Below are 16,383 nucleotides of genomic sequence, written 5' to 3'. Positions count from 1 at the left end.
GTGACCTTTGGTGTTCATCCAGCATGCAGGGACCCCCTTCAGGGACTGAGTGAACAAAACAAATACCCCATTTCCTTTCCTTCCTCTGTCCAGTCCCCTGCCAGTACCTACCAGAAGCCAGAGGGTGAGAAAACATTGTCATATAGTGCACAAAATCAACCAACGTGAATATAGTAAAAATTATTGAATTTAAATCCTTTACCACAAATACATTCAAAATTCTCTGGTTAACTCGCAACCAACCAATTGTACGTGATGAAGGCTCAAAGAACATTTCTTTTTCACAAGGTACTTAATAGCTGAAGATACAAAATGGTAATTCTCAACAGTTGAAGTTTTAGCAACATATACTATGAATTTATTGGAGAATTACATACAACATATTGTATGCCTTTTAATGGAAGCTTTAGAGCATAAGACGTGAGCACTTGGGTTCAGGAGTCAGTCTGAATTTGAATCTCAGCTGCACCATCTACCAGTTATCCGACTCCAGGTAAATTTGTTACCTTCACTAAGGCCTAATTTTTTTTTTTTTTTTTTTTTTTGATGAGGGAGGGAGGTTTGTTTTTTGTTGTTGTTAATGTTTATCACAGAGTTGTAAGGATTAAATGAAATAATGTATGTTAATTGCATAACCCAATGCCTGGCACATATCAAGTACCTAATAAATGCTATTTGTTGTTATTCTAATTGTTATATGCATACCTGTGACCAGGGACAGGAACCATAAATTGAGAGGACTGTGATCATTTTAGGATAAAAATAATTGCTTACCTAAGGGCCGTGTTCAGAAAGGATACAGAGTCCAACAGTTAAGTGCACTGTCTCTGGATTAAGACATTCTGGGTTTGCAGCCTAGTCCTGCCTCTGTTTCCTTGGACAAGTAACTTATCTCTTCTGGCCTTAGTTTCTTCATTTGAGAATTGGGGGTGAGAGAAATACATACATATTTATCTGTCTGTCTACAGTAAGTGCTCGCATAACGTCGTCAATAGATTCTTGGTTGCAGAATAGGTTCTGCAACTTTTAGCAAAATGACATATAAAAAACCAGTTTTATCATAGGCTAATTGATATAAACAAGAGTAAGTTCCTATGCCATATTTCTATGCAAAAGAATTTCACCAGATTTCTAAATAAAGACCCAAAATACATCTAATATTAAACACTAAAATAAATGTGAGCTAGAATACATTTAAGAAAGGTGAATAAAACAAGTAAGATAATTCTTTTCCATCCTGCTTATTCCAGGGTCATGAGTGACTGGAGCCTGCCCCAGCAGCTTAGGGTACAAGGGTGGACACCCACCATGGACAGAACACTATTCCATTGCAGGGCCACTCACACCCACACCCACACTCAGATTGGAACAATATAGGCACACCAGTTCACCTCACATGCACAGCTTTGGGATGTAGGAGGAAACTGGAGTACCCAAAGAAAACCCATGAAGATGTGAGGAGAACAAGGGAGAACATGAAAACTCTACACAGACAGTGGTCCTAGCTGGAAATTTATTTATTTTTCTTACCAATGCTATAAGTGAATGACATTGAACTAAACTATGTTACTCAAAGACTTGTGTGTTCACGCACGCTCACGCGCACTCTCTCTCTCCATCTCCCTCTCCTTTTCCCTCCCCCTCTCCCCATGTGTGTGAATGGAAAGGATCAAAATTCACAGTAATGTAAAAAATTTAGTAGTTATAGCCCATCTGGCCCCAGAATCTCATTGAATAATCCCAGAAAGCGAGGGCTGATAAAATTGTTTTCAGATATGTAATCGATAGCCCCCAGTATCTGTTGGTTTAAAATCTGAGATGATGGCCTTGAAACTCTTATCCTGTTTCTGATTTAGGAATGCAGTATCTGGAAAGACTTCTTTTCAGTGCAGGGAAATAGCCAAAGTGTTGCCTGATTCATGGTGACTGTAAAACCCGGAACACAACAAGGCAGGAAGGAAATAGGAAAAGGACTAACAAGTGCATTGCATCCTGGGATGACTTCCCTATCATCAAGAAAAATTATTTAAAAAGAATATCTTTCAATCTAGACAAGGATCTCTGTCAAATATAACTTAGAAGTTAATAGGAGTGTACCGTGGATACTGTAATACAATTGCACTTGCTTTATTTGTACTTCACATTTCTACTGAACAGCAACTTAGAATTATAATTTAAAACGATTTTTTTCCTTTAATCCATTTAATATTTCCTTGTGTTAACACAAGTTAAATTCATAACTTGACTGTAGTAAACATATCTGAACCAATTTCTGTTTGCCACAGGAAGCCATTATAATGGGTCCTAATTTGGCATTTTAAAAATTGCCGTTAGTGACCTTAGGTACAAATAGAAAGAGAGTAGCACGGTACCAGAAGATCTAAATTATAAAGGAAAAGATATTTTTTCTGGGAGGCTGCCTGTCGGATGTAACCTTCCTGTTTTTTATTTTTTATTTATTTATTTTTTGGCTGAAATGGGCTTGCTCTGTCATTTCGTAGTGGGAGAATTTCTCAGAGGTATTCTACTGTAGCACCTTTTCCAGTCCTCACACTCTCCTCATTTCCTCATTTTTTTTAAAGCATAGATTCCATAGTCCAACATTATACACACAGCCTTGTATGCCGTCAACTACCATATCCCTTTTTGCCTTCAGTCTTATTTACCTAAAAAATCTGTGATCTCGATGAAATCCAACTACCTGCCTACTCATGCCTGCACCTAAATAGCTGATTAAAGAAAATCACAGAAGCATGCTTTCTAGGCTTACTTGCTATTGATGACCACAAACATCAAGCGGGCCCTCAGTCCTGCCAACAGTGTACTACATTTCCCAGGTCAGTTGACTCTCTGCTTCTCACCTTGCCTCTTTCATCTATTTTCCTCTGTCCTGAAATCTTGGACATCTCTTCACTGATCCTCTCAGTGTTCTCTCAGAGAACACTTCATGTTGGCCAAAGAGCGTAATGAACTTGTTGCTTATTTCAATAAGAAAATACAAGCAAAGATTTTTATATCAGAAGAGACTTCTACATTCTCCCATCATTAAATCTACCAGTCTACCTTCAACTGAAGCTGCACTCCAAGTTCCCTCCTGTTATGATGGATGAACCGTCTGTCCTTCTAAGGACAACTCTTCCATGTGTACACTCCACAACCTCTAGCCTAATGAGCATTCCGTTACTGAGATTATCTCCTCTCCCTCCCGTATTATATAATTTTCCATTTTGACTGCCTCATTTCCATCAGTCTACAAACATACTATGATATTTCTCATCATAAACAAAACAAAATAAAATTTATCTTGGTCTTGAGTCTTTTAGTACCACTCTTATTTTTCTTGTTCTGTTTTTAGCAAAGCTCCTTGAAAGAACTGTTTACATGTCCAGTTTCCACTTCCTCCTCTCCCATTCTCTCTTAAACCCACTCCACTCCACTCCACTGAAAGAGCTATAATTAAGGCAATCAATCACCACTACATTGACAGATATAATGGCCAATTCTGAGTCTTTATTTAACTCAGACTCTCAGAAATACTTGATCCAGACAGTCACTTTCCATTTCTTGAAACACTTTTTTAAACTGGACTTCTGGGAAAATGCACACTCCTGACTTTCCTCCTATTTTTCTGACTGTTTCTTCTTAGCTTCCATTTCTCATTTCTTTTCCTCTTCTTCTCAATGTTGAATGCCCAGAAATCAGTCCTAGATCCTCTTCCCTTTATATCTACATTCACCCCCTTGAGGATCCCACCTACCATCTTGGCTTTAAGTACATTCTATGTCACAGTGATCCTCCAGATTTGTATCTTGAGTCCCAGTCTCTCCTGAGTTCCATATTCCTATGTCCAACTGCCTCTTTTATTTTTCTGCTTAGAGAGTTAATGTGCATTTCAAACAGGATCAGAAACAGTGTTCTTGGTTTCACTTCTCAAATCTACTTCTACTTAATTGTTCTCTGTCTTAATAAATACCATCATCCAGGACTGCAGTGTAGTAAAGATCCAAGGTGTATTGTTCTGATGTGTTAATTGAGTTTTTATTTGAATCTTCTATGCATTTTTCCCAGTGAGCATCTTATTTATTTGAAATGGACTTAATAATGCAAATGGCAACTGTATTTAGCTCTTGATATTTTCAGCCTCCTTGGGGATCTACAGGATGAAAATCATCATCTAATACCCCTCTGTTTGAGAAATTGCCAGTGATCAGAGAAAAACCTTCAAAATGATCAAAGAACGTAATGAAAAAAATATATATTTTAACTAGTCTTAGGTCTTACAGAAATTTCACCAGTCATTTCGATTTTTTAAAAATTTGTTTTTACCTAACATTTAGGGAAGTAACCATATATTATTATATTATATTTTGATCCTACCATAGAGGGCTATATTTGTTTTTGACTAAAAAGTGATAAATACTGTGTAGAAAATAAAAAAGAATTGGCCAAAAAACTCCTGGAACTAATAAGTAGTTATAACAAAGCTGCAAGATGTGGTCACTTTCCTATATACCAGCAATAAAGAAATGGAATTTAAAATTAAAAATACAGTTTATATTAGGACCTCTCCCCCCAATGAAATACTTAAGTATAAATCTAACAAGATATGTATAGCATATTTATGAGGAAAAATACAAAACTGATGAACAAAAACAAGAAAGAACCAAATAAATGGAGAGATGTTTTATGTCCATGGATAGGAAGACTCAATATTATTATCATGATGTCCATTCTTCCAAAGTTAATCTATAGATTCAATGCAATCCCAATAAAAACCCCAGCAAGTTATTTTGTGGATATCAACACACTGATTCTAAAGTTTATATAGAGAGGCAAAAAATCCAGAATCACCAAAGCAGTATTGAAGGAGAAGAACAATGTTGGATGACTGATTGATATGTGACTTTAAGACTTACCATAAAGCTACAGTAATCAAGACAGTGTGGTATTGGTGAATGAGTAGATAAATGTATCCATAAAACAGAACAGAGAGCCCTGAAAGAGACCTAAATAAATATCAACAACTGATCTTTAACAAAGGAGCAAAGGCAATTCAATGGAGCAATGATAGTCTTTTAAACAACTGGACATTTACATGCAAAAAAATGAATCCAGACACAGACCTCACACCCTTCACAAAAATTAACTCAAAATTTATCATAGACCAAAACATAAAATGCAAAACTATAAAACCGCTATAAGAGACCATAGGAGAAAACCTAGATGACCTTGTGTCAGGCTGTGACTTTTTAGCTACAACACCGACAGCATGATTCATGAAAGACAGAATTGATAAGCTGGATTTAATTAAAATTTAAAAACTTCTGCTTTTTGAAAGACAGTGTCAAGAGAATGAGAAAGTAAACCACAGACGAGGAGAAAATATTTGCAAAAGACATATCTGATAAAGTAGTTATTAAAAATATACAAGGAACTCTTAAAACTCAACAGTAAAACAACCTGGTTAAGAAATAGGCCAAAGACCTTAGCAGATACCTCACTGAAGAAGATACACAGATGGCAAGTAAGCATATGAAAAGATTTTCCATATCATATGTCATCAGGAAGATACAAACCAAAACAAGATATCACTATACACTTATTAGAATGGCCAAAATTCAGAACACTGACAACACCAAGTGCTGACACAGATATGGAGCAACAGAAACTCATTTATTGCTGGAAATGGTTTAGCCACATTGGAAGACAGCTTGGCTATTTCTTACAAAATTAAATATACTCTTACTATGCAATCCAGCCATCATGTTCCTTGGCATTTACCCACAAGAGTTGAAAACTCATGTCCATACAAAAACCTACACACGGATGTTTATAGCAGCTTAATTTGTAGTTGCCAAAACTTGAAAGCGACCAAAATGTTGTTGTTCAGTAGGTGACTGAATGAACAAATAAACTTGGTACATCCAGACAATGGAAAATTACACTAAAAAGAAATGAGCTATCAAGCCATGAAAAGACATGGAGGAATCTTAATGCCTATTACTAAGTAAAAGAAGTCAACCTGAAAAGGCTAAATATTGTATAATTACATTCTGGAAAAGGCAAAACTATGGAGACAGCGAAAAGATCGAATTGCCAAGGGTGAGAGGAGGGATGAATAGAGGATTTTTAGGGCAATTGGAATATTTTATGATACTCTAATAATGGATACATGTCATTATACATTTATCCAAACCCATAGAATGTACATCACGAAGAGTACATAAGAACCGTAAGATAAACCGTAAGATAAACCGTAAGATAAACTATGAACTTTGGGTGATTATGACATGTCATTGTAGGTTCATCCATTGTAACAAATTACTTCTGTGGCGAGAGATGTTGATAATGGGAGAGGCTATATTGTGGGCCAGGGAGTATGTGAGAAATTTCTGTACCATCCCCTCAATTTTGCTATGAACCTAAAAGTGCTCTAAAAAGCTAAAATCTTAATAAAAAGTGATAAATATGAAAGAACTCAAAGCGCATTATAAGCTTTTTTTTTATATGCTGCTACTACTACAACACTCTTCATAGGCTTTCCATCCCGAAATATTGCAAAGTTCAAAGAGCTTTCAAAGGAATTTCTAATTAACAATAAATATAGGTTACTTTCTCTGCATAGTTCAGGCTTGCTATGTTCTGTTCCAGAGAGTGCTCCATGGTCTAAGCAAGACAGAGACTTTTTCTCCAAAGTCAATCATGATAAAAATGATAAACATAAAATAGTATAATCGATATGTACGTAAGTTATTAGGCATATTTATAAAAATGATTTTACTACAACTGTTGCTTTCTACATCATGTTCCTTTCTCATCCCATATTTCTGCCTTCTGCCTCGAGGTTGTTGCCATCCTAAAATTTGTGTTTATCATTTGCTTTAAAGAAAAATATTATGTACTCCTAAACAATATATTGTGTTGGTTAGTTTTGCTTGATTAAGGCCTTCATAAAAATGCTGTCATTATGAGGCTTTCTTTATCCAAATAGAAATAGCATGTTTAAGTAGGGTAAACTTGACAGTACAATGAGCCATTGTGATACTGTTTACATGCCTGTGTTTCTTATTGCTTTCAGTACTGTGTAATTTGGTCTTGCAACTGATTAGCCAATTAGGAATTGGAAGGGTGATATGTAAATGTTACTGTCTAACTGACAGAATGATTTATTAGAAGTGTATCTTTGTGGAATTTTACCTGCTTTGTTGTTTGGAGGCCCAGTGCTAAACCAAAACATATGTGTCAATGACAGACCTGGGGCCAGCTTTTAAGAAAATTCAGCCAAAGTCAAATTCCATTCAAGTGCATTTATTTTTTCCAATGGGATCATAGTGATTTTAAAATATATTTACCTTTTCTAAAGCTTCACTCAGCATTGTTGAAACTTTCCGTGCACATGTATATAATCCATGGGCCCTGATGCCACCCACTGACTGCATGAGCTTAGTTTTTGCCACTGTTTGTGCTATACCTTCTATTCTCCCAATGTCAGCTACCAAGTGGATACTCTGAACCATGAGATTGACATGAAGTGGTCTTCCCTTTGCTCCTCACGTGTAGCTCATTGACTCACCTTGTTTACTTTGATCTCAGAGATAGTTGGATATTCTTTTGGGTTCTGCCACCACTGGAGGCTTGTTGTTCTCGGAGCAGTGGCATCCTTGTCCACTTATCTGCCTTCTGTCCAGTAGCCTTCTGAAGGTGCTGCACAGTGACTCCTATGTGGCACTGAGCCAGTACCAGAACAGCACTCACGTAGTGACAATGAAGAGCAGGAAAAATTACTGAAGAAAAACTATATGTTGTGTGTTGGAAATCTTTCCTTTCACACAACTGAAGAACAAATCTGTGAACTCTACAGCAACTCCAAGTGGTGACATAAAATCGTTATGGGCCTGGATGGAGTGAAGAACACAGCATGGAGTTTCTGCTTTGTGGAATACTATTCAAGAGCAGATGCAGAAAATGCTGTGCGGTACGGCAATGGAGCTTGTCTGGATGACCCGATCATTTGCACAGACTGGGATGCCACTTTAAGGAATGCAGGCAGTACGTCTGTGGATGGTTTAGGGGCCAGATATGAGATGAGCATCTTCGAGGCTGCGATGCTGGGAGAGGAGCAATGGGAAACTGGTTTGTGAACAGTGAGAGCCCCATCATGAAAAACTCACTCCTTTGGCCTGTTGAATTTGATGTACGTTACCCAAGGTCTGCAAACGTGCCCATTGTACCAAGCTTCGATCAGTGTCTCTGCTGAGTGGGAAGCCTCTTCATGGTTTTCTTCTGAAAATTAAAGGACAGAACCCAAAAGAATGACTTTAATTCTATAGTCTTAGAATATTGGCCATGTGATTTTCTTATCAGGTCAAAAACTGTGTTCCTTGGCAACAGATTTGATCTATAATCTGATCTTTTTAGGAAGATTGGAAAACTTTAAAAGTTTGTTTCCCATGTTTGTATCTAAGTAGGTTCATGATCTACATTTGGGGCCTGGGATTATTTTAAAAATTTTAAGTTTTCGTGTGATAGAGTTTAATAAATGGAGTTTTGCTATGTTGTATAGCTTTGCTCTGAGTTAGGAACAGAAGTTACACAGCTGAATTTATTTTGAGACTCAATTCTAGTCTCTAAAGGCAAATTTAGATGAGTCAAGAGACTTCCTACATAGTTATTGCAGAAGTAAACCTTAGACAGTCCCAGGGGACCACCTGCGCACATGCTTTATCTATAGGAAATTAGATGGAGGACTTGAAGGGTATTTATGAAAACTATTTTTTTCCAAAATATGTGCCTTTCCTAAAGCTAAAAAAAAAAAAAAAAGAAGCATGAGTTTAAATTATAGAGAGCCTCAAATACTCTCTGGAAAGTAGGGGACACTGTCAGTAGGAAATGGGGTGAAATATCAGGGGACGGGAGTTAAAATATTGCCTTGACGTGATGAAGGTTGCTGTGAGGGCCATCAGATTTATGCTTTTCATTTTCAGAGTGATCTTGGAAATGGAGTCAGTTTAAAAAGAGCATGAAGATCAAGAGAATACCTAACAAAAAACAATCAGAAATGCTTCCCTCTGGATATGTATTTTGGTCAGTTCTCACATTGAAGTCTGTCTTGTTTTTTTAATTGTGTTTACTGTTTCAGAGCCTTGATAGTGAGCTGATGGTCTCTACAGAGAGGGGAGTCTAGAGTATTTAGTGTGCATTTGGAAGGAAAGAGGTGATTCCTCTCTAATATATGTAAACTATTGCTCATTTAGAACTGCTAACCTAATAAAAGTGAATTTTTTTTTTTATCTAGCAACAAAGTATCTCCAAAGTTCCTGTAGTTTAGGAAATGGGAGCTGAAGTATCTCAAATGTATCTTTGACACTACAGGAAGTATAGGTTTTCTCATTAAGTTGAAGCTGGTTCTTTGAATTTTTAGAAGAGCTATAACTACTTTTAAGTGCTTAGGAAAAACCATTTGCAAATATTTAATTTCATGAGGAGATGCTATTCATTTTTTAAATTTCTTTTTATACCATAGTTTGATTTAATATGTTTTATATTCTTTCATAGTAAAACACAAGTCAGATTTCTAGAGCCCTTAAAACCACAGATAGTAGTTCTGTTTGAATTGTGTCTTCTGTAACGGATTTCAATAAAGTTGAACCAACTTAAAAAGAAACGTTCTTTTGATTTTAGTATTTTTTTTTCTCAGTGTGATTGGGATAAAAAGTGCTATCAATTATTTTTCATAAAGCAAGAAAAGAAGAAACTGACATTTTGGCTGTAACTTTAATCTACAAAATAATTTTTAAAAGGCATTGATTTAGGAAATAATAGGAATCAATATTATGAAAAATGTTAGTTAAAGCTGCCTATTTTTAAGAGTGCTCCCTTAATATTCTGCTGTCTTTATTCCCCTTGTTTTAAAAGGCAAGAGATATATACATATACTCTATAAAGATTTTATAAGATGCTCATGGAAAATACAATAATATGGTCATACTTAGTTTATTGCCTGAAATAATTAATTTATTTTATTATTATAAAACTTTGAATTTTATTTTATATCTTTGCATGCATTTGTCAGAAGCTTTTATCATTTTTTTGTGACTTTTTACTTATACTGATGTTAAATTGCTGAAAATAACAGGTGTAGGTACGTTTATAAAAATGACAGGTTTTCTGGCTTTTATTCTTCAGGTTGCTATTTTAGGGAATAAGTCAGTAGTGAGATGGCACATGTAGAGGCATCTGGGAGACAACTGAACCCATGCTCAGAAAAATTCTGGCCAGCACATTCCATCAATTAAAGTACAAGTAGCCTGCAAGGGTGATACCTATCAATTACTCACAACATTGTGTGAATTACTCTAATTAGGTAATCACGTTGTTTGCCTTCTACCCTCTTAGCCTAATTTCTGGAGAATTAGTGGTTATAGGAAAGAGAAGCAAGTTCCAAGGGATGAGGAGAGAAAGATCGTCCTTAAGGGCCTGAATTCCTTGTAGAATGGAGCTTGGAGCAAGTGGAAGTCTGCAGGGGCTGAAAACTGTTGAGGGACAGTGTGAGAGGCGGGGCCCTGTAAATTGGGGAGACAGAGTCCAGAACTGCTCGTCTGACATGACCACCACAGAAACCATCTACTGTGGCTCCTGAATTAATGTCTGATCAAACGTTGTCAGTTGGAAGAATGACTTAAAACAGCCAGCAGATGGGAAATGGAAATGTCATTATTTCAGGACTCTTCAGATTTTTTTTTAAAGACCGTAGACAGAACATAAGCAATGGGAGATAGTATTAATTGTTCATCATTGCATTCATTTTAACATTCTGAACCCTCCATGTAAGTGTCCTAGATAAAATTATAAGGGTTGATACTATTTTTCATCACTATCGTACACCTTTACTTTTGTTCGATTAACAGATATCTGACTTGATAAAATACAGAGGTTACTTATGAGCAGAGAGACAGATACAGACATGTCAAAGTAGTCATTTATTTTTTTCATCAAAGCCAAAACCAAACTAAAAAAAACAAATAAAACCTTGTACATTGGATCGACACTGTATTTTTTATACTACCCGAGTCATAAAAAATTTATGTACACATTAGGCACCAATATCTAGCATACGTATGTGTCTTAGATCATTAGCAGTGAATCTGTTCTTTCAGAAAATGTCATTGAATTATACATTTAAAATAAACACAAAGGCAATGGAAAAAATTGGCATTTTTAAAATTAATTTACTTGATTACTCAACAAGCACTTTCTGAATACCTGCTATGTACTACTACGTTATGTTATGGCAATACAATAAGAAATTGAAAGCCCCTGCCTTCAAAAATATTGCAGTCTAAAGGGACATCAGACCCAAACACTTATAAAACAATGTGGAAGTATAGTGAAAGAGAAATGTACAGGATCTTATGAAGGATCGAACACTCTACTCCGAGCTATCATTGTTGGATTCTAAGGTTACACCGATTAGCTAAATTAAGTCCACCCACATTAGGAACCACACTGTTTTTCGGAATGCATATTCCCATTCTGCCTTTGCCTGGTGAAGTCTCTGGCTGTGGTTAGCATCACAGTGTTTTCACTCACTGAGATATCATTGATAACATTGTCGGAGTGATAAATACAGAAGTTTTCTAAAGTGAGCTACTGAACCTCCTTCTCCTTGATAAGTTCTAACCCTGAAATTGTTCACTAAAGAGAATGACTAGGGCTTCGAAAGAGGTTTAGTCGTTAGCCAGGGTTCTTCTGAGTGAATTTAGAAAGTATTTGCCCCATTAAAGCATATTGCCTTCTTTTTCTGCCCTAAGTGGAAGGAATAGACAGTGTTTCTGTTGCTGCTGCTGCTGGTAGTGATGATAGTGGTGGGGATAATGGAAAGAGATATCTGTTTTTTATTTTAATCAACCCCAGAGGTGTTCCCCAAAAGCCGTGTGATAAGCAAATACAGAGGTGAAAATTGGTCTATGCTGGTTTCTGAGAATCCTCTGCGTTGCCTTTCCAGTACTTTTTAGGACTTTTTTTTATTATTATTATTTACGAGTCTTACAACTAATCATTACATGGAAACAGACAAGATACTGAAATAAAAAAATACAGACATTAAAAAATTACAGTGCGTACAGCCTACTGTATAATGGCCTTTGCCTTGTATTACTCTAATCTCTTCACAGTAGTAAGTAAAGGATTCCAGCCTCTCTTTCAGTTCTGAGTTAGAGTGGAGCTTCTTTCTGACGTCAGTTTAGTGGAGGGATTGATTCTTTTTTCCCCGAGAGCCCCTCTTTTCAACCTGATGATGCCATCGGTGCAGAAGGATAGTGGTCCTTTGTCTCAGCTGGGCACTTTATAGTTCTAAAGACCTGTGAGTGTATGACATTTGGCTCACCAAAGACCTCTTAGCCTTTCCCTGGTGTGAGCCCTTCTGTTTTTGTTTCTGTTTTTCAGTACTGGATCAGAGAAATCATAGAATTCATAGAATATCCTGAGTATGTCCCAGAGCTATAGCTAATACTCCTGGAACTAAACCCGAGAAGTGGGGACATCTATCTCGAGCAGTTAAGATAGGATTCTCACCGTGCCTCTCAGGTCATTGCCACATTTCTACATTTTTACAAAATTTTGTTTAAGAGCGACATGGTACAGACCAAGGAGAAAGCAGAATACTAAGGGTGTGGTCAAGCTAAGGTAATATAAGTGGTTAATGAAGCATCCCAGGCCAAGAAAGCCAGATAAGCCAAAAAGAATTTGACCAAAGAGAGAATGTGCAAGACAAGAGTTAGAGTGGCAGGTACTGAGGGGGCAAAGCAGAGCTCTGAGAGGCTTTCAGAAGAGAGGGGTGAGTAATCTTCAAGACGGGGCTGCAGATGAACTCACATAGGGGGAGCAAACAGAGCGCAGACCTTCCAAGAAAAAAAGTCAAGTTCAGAAATCTGTCAAGTATTGTAATTTTAACATCACTTACATCCTTAAGTCTTAAAATATTTGCCTAGGAGTTTGATAGCTGGAATGCTTTCTCAAGCTGACTGCAAACATTACGAAGTGTAGGTTTTCCTGAGAAAAAAGTGTCAAACAATATCAATATTTTCCCCACAGCTCCAGAAAAATTGTGTCCACAAGCACAATTCTATCGTAGAATTGGCAACAGAAGTGAAATGGAAAAAGCATTTTCTGTAGGGGAGGGGCTGTAATACTGAGCTCTCTGATTTTTTTTTTTTTTTTTTTGAAACTTCAGTAGTTTGATTCTGACATAGGGTTTTGATTTGGAACTTAAGTAGAAAGCAAGGACCTTCAGACAGCTGTCACTCACACGCCGGTGTAGTAGCTCGCATTCACTGAGATTTAGCTGTGCAGGCAGCCAACTCCAGATGATGGGAACAGGGGACTGACTTGTGGAAACGGGTAGTAGGAATGGAGGCCATTAAGGAAATGGTAGCTTTTCTACAAGGATTCCCCCAAAGTCTGGTGAATGATTACGGTGAGGTTGAATGTCTTTCTTTCTGTACTATTATGGATTGAATTGTGACCTCATGCCCAAAATTCTTAGGTCAGAATCCTAAACCCCAGTATTTAAGAATGTAACCTTACTTAGAAGTAGGGTTGTTGCAGCTCTAAGTAGTTAGGATGAGATTATAATGGTATAGGGTGGACCCCTAATCCAACGAGTCTGGTATCCTTATAAAAAGAAACACACACAGGGAGAAGGCCATGTGAAGATAAAGGCAGAGATTGGGTGTGCTTCTACATGCTTCTACAAGCCAAGGAATGCCAGAGATTGTCAGGAAACCACCAGAAACTGGAAAAGAAGCATGTTACAAATTTTCCCTAGTAGTCCTCGAAACCAATCTACTGATGCCTTGATCTTGGTCTTCTAGCCTCCAGAACTGTGATGTCTAACAATATGTTTCTGTCGTTTAAGCCATTCAGTTTGTGGTACTAGAAAACTAATACATGGCTTACTGTGTTTCTTATCTGTCTCCTCCAGTTCACTCTGCATTCATTCCGGTCAGGAACTACATCCTGGTCATTTCTCAATCCTCAAAACATCACAGTGTCCAGCACACAGTGTCCAGCGCACAGTGTCCAGCACACAGTGTCCAAGATATTTATTGAATACATAAGTAAATATATTGGTTTCTACCTATAAACATTTGAATATCTCTCAGTTAAGAAAGCGTATAATCTTTTCTCCCAATTCTCAAACTTATTCAATTTAGTAATTTTGACTCGGTTAGATGCAGTGTGGCTTCCCTTAATTACATCTTCTCCACTAATGCTACTACTGCCCTTCATTCTGTATTATAAATGTAAACATAACAATTTTCATAGTATCTACAGATAAGTGAAATTTTTACATCACTGTTCTGAGAAAGCCATCATTTACCATAAAGCTTGTATAGGTTGTATCAAACATTTGTTTGTTTTTCTTGAGGGGGGAAAAAACCAATTTTTAAATTGATAGACAAATAGTGATTCATTTTAATATAAAGACGCCTACTCATTATAGAGATGTGTCTTTAGTAAATAAAGAACAGAAGTGGACAATTTATTGAGACAGAACAAAGGGCTAGCTTATTCAAAACATTCCCATAGATGCAGACATCTGTCACGTAGATTGTGGAAACTAGCTATACAAAATTATATCGATAGATGAATGAACCGAGATAAATTTCAACTATAAGTGAAAATGCAGTTTTTAAAAAGTAAACTGGAAAACTGTCCTCCCCAAATGCAAACAACAAAAGTATGCCAACTGGCCGTATGTAGAAACCTCAGCCTCTATTTACTTGAGTTTTTAGCCTTCATACCAAGTGGTTGAAAAGTAGAAGGGAGAGAGCTTTGTTGGAGACTATGAAGAGAATAAGAAGACTTAGAAGGACAAGGGAAGAGGTGGAAGGGATGTCTCCTGTAATAGTTCTCAGAACCCCCAAGTCAGAAGTCTTTTCTGAAAGCTTGGAAATCAGCCTAAAATATCCATTTACCAGGATACCCATGGAAACAATTTTAAATTAATATATTTTGTGTGTTTTGGTTCCTGTGGCTTTGTGTATGATTGTGTTTCTTCTAAAAGAGAGAAACAAAGAACAAAAACTTCCATTACATTTCTGGTCCAGTTAAATGTATGGTGGACAGCATGGTTTTACATAAAACTTCCCTCTGAAAATTCATTCGCTTGAATTATTGTTGATTTTACTGTGGTGACTTTTCTCTCCTGTGTTAACTGCATGAGATTACCGTAACAAGAGCATGAATTTGAGATCCTCGACTCAAATCTGCTTTGAGAACATTCCAGATACACTCTACTAAAAATGGTAAGGTAAAATTTTCTTTAAGGTTTCCCACTTGCTACACAGCATTTAAGAAACACGTATTCAATTTATGACAGTACCTTGAGAAACCTAAAACCAAGCAAAAAGACTTGGTACATCTTCTGAACACAATGGTCAAATGTTCTGGTGTCTATTTGATAATTTAACAAGTGTAATAGAACTCATTGCTTTTCCTTTTCCCTGATTTAACCTCTGTTTCTAGGAATAAAAAACCTCCCCAAACAGAAGGGCAGTTTGCAGTTCAGAGACTTCTCACTTAACAACTTCAGCTGGATGGGGCCCAGAATCTGATTCTAGTGTATAAAATTACACTTTTAACTGTATGTGAGGATATTAGCACTTGCCTTTGCCAGTTTCAAACAGACAATATATGTGGTATACACATAAGTATTTAACTTTTGAAGATATTTACTGTTAGAAATGTATTTTAAACCCCTGGACTCCATCCAGATCTGTTAGTGTGGAATACCATGATTCCATACACTTGACTCCATCCTACGGTTCCATTTATTTATAAATTTATTTCTTCACTCACTTATTCATTCATTCATTTATTCATTCATTCACTCATTTACTTTAAACATAACTATCCTTTGAAAATGTTAGCTACAAGTCTTGTAGACTACACCTTTTTTTCTTCCATTCTCCTTAAAGTAACTGAAATCTTAATTAGTATATATTTGTAATACTATACATGTCAAAAACTTGGAAGTGTCTGAAGCTTTACTCTATATCAAGTTAGCTTGTCATAGTTTGATGTACGCTAGCTAGCAGAAGACAGGAAATTCCTAAATCAGAAACAAAGGACTTTATTACTCACAGCAACAGCAATAGTCAGTATTTATGCTGGTGTTCCAAGTGGGGTGCCTCTGGGGCAGTACTGCTCACAGTGAGTGGAATATTATAGGAGAAGAATTCCAATAATAAGAAAATTGAATCTTTTATAATGTGTGGTAAATTTAACTGATTTTTGCACCAAAAGGCAACGTTATCTTTGTCACGCTGAACAGTAAACATACAAAGCATATGAAGACTTGTCTTCTAAAAATATAATACC

The 16,383-nt window shown here is 36.6% G+C and overlaps 1 protein-coding gene and 1 pseudogene across 6 annotated transcripts in view; both read left to right on the top strand.

Annotated features, from left to right (window-relative positions):
- Window positions 1–16,383, top strand: part of AIG1 (androgen induced 1) — a 207,904-nt gene that overhangs the window by 15,586 nt on the left and 175,935 nt on the right. The window lies entirely within an intron of this gene.
- LOC112482566 lies at window positions 6,740–8,257 on the top strand (annotated as a pseudogene).

This window comes from Pteropus alecto, unplaced genomic scaffold (assembly GCF_000325575.1).
Source record: "Pteropus alecto unplaced genomic scaffold, ASM32557v1 scaffold185, whole genome shotgun sequence".
Classification (NCBI taxonomy): domain Eukaryota; kingdom Metazoa; phylum Chordata; class Mammalia; order Chiroptera; family Pteropodidae; genus Pteropus; species Pteropus alecto.
This window is presented reverse-complemented; position numbering and strand designations above follow the sequence as displayed.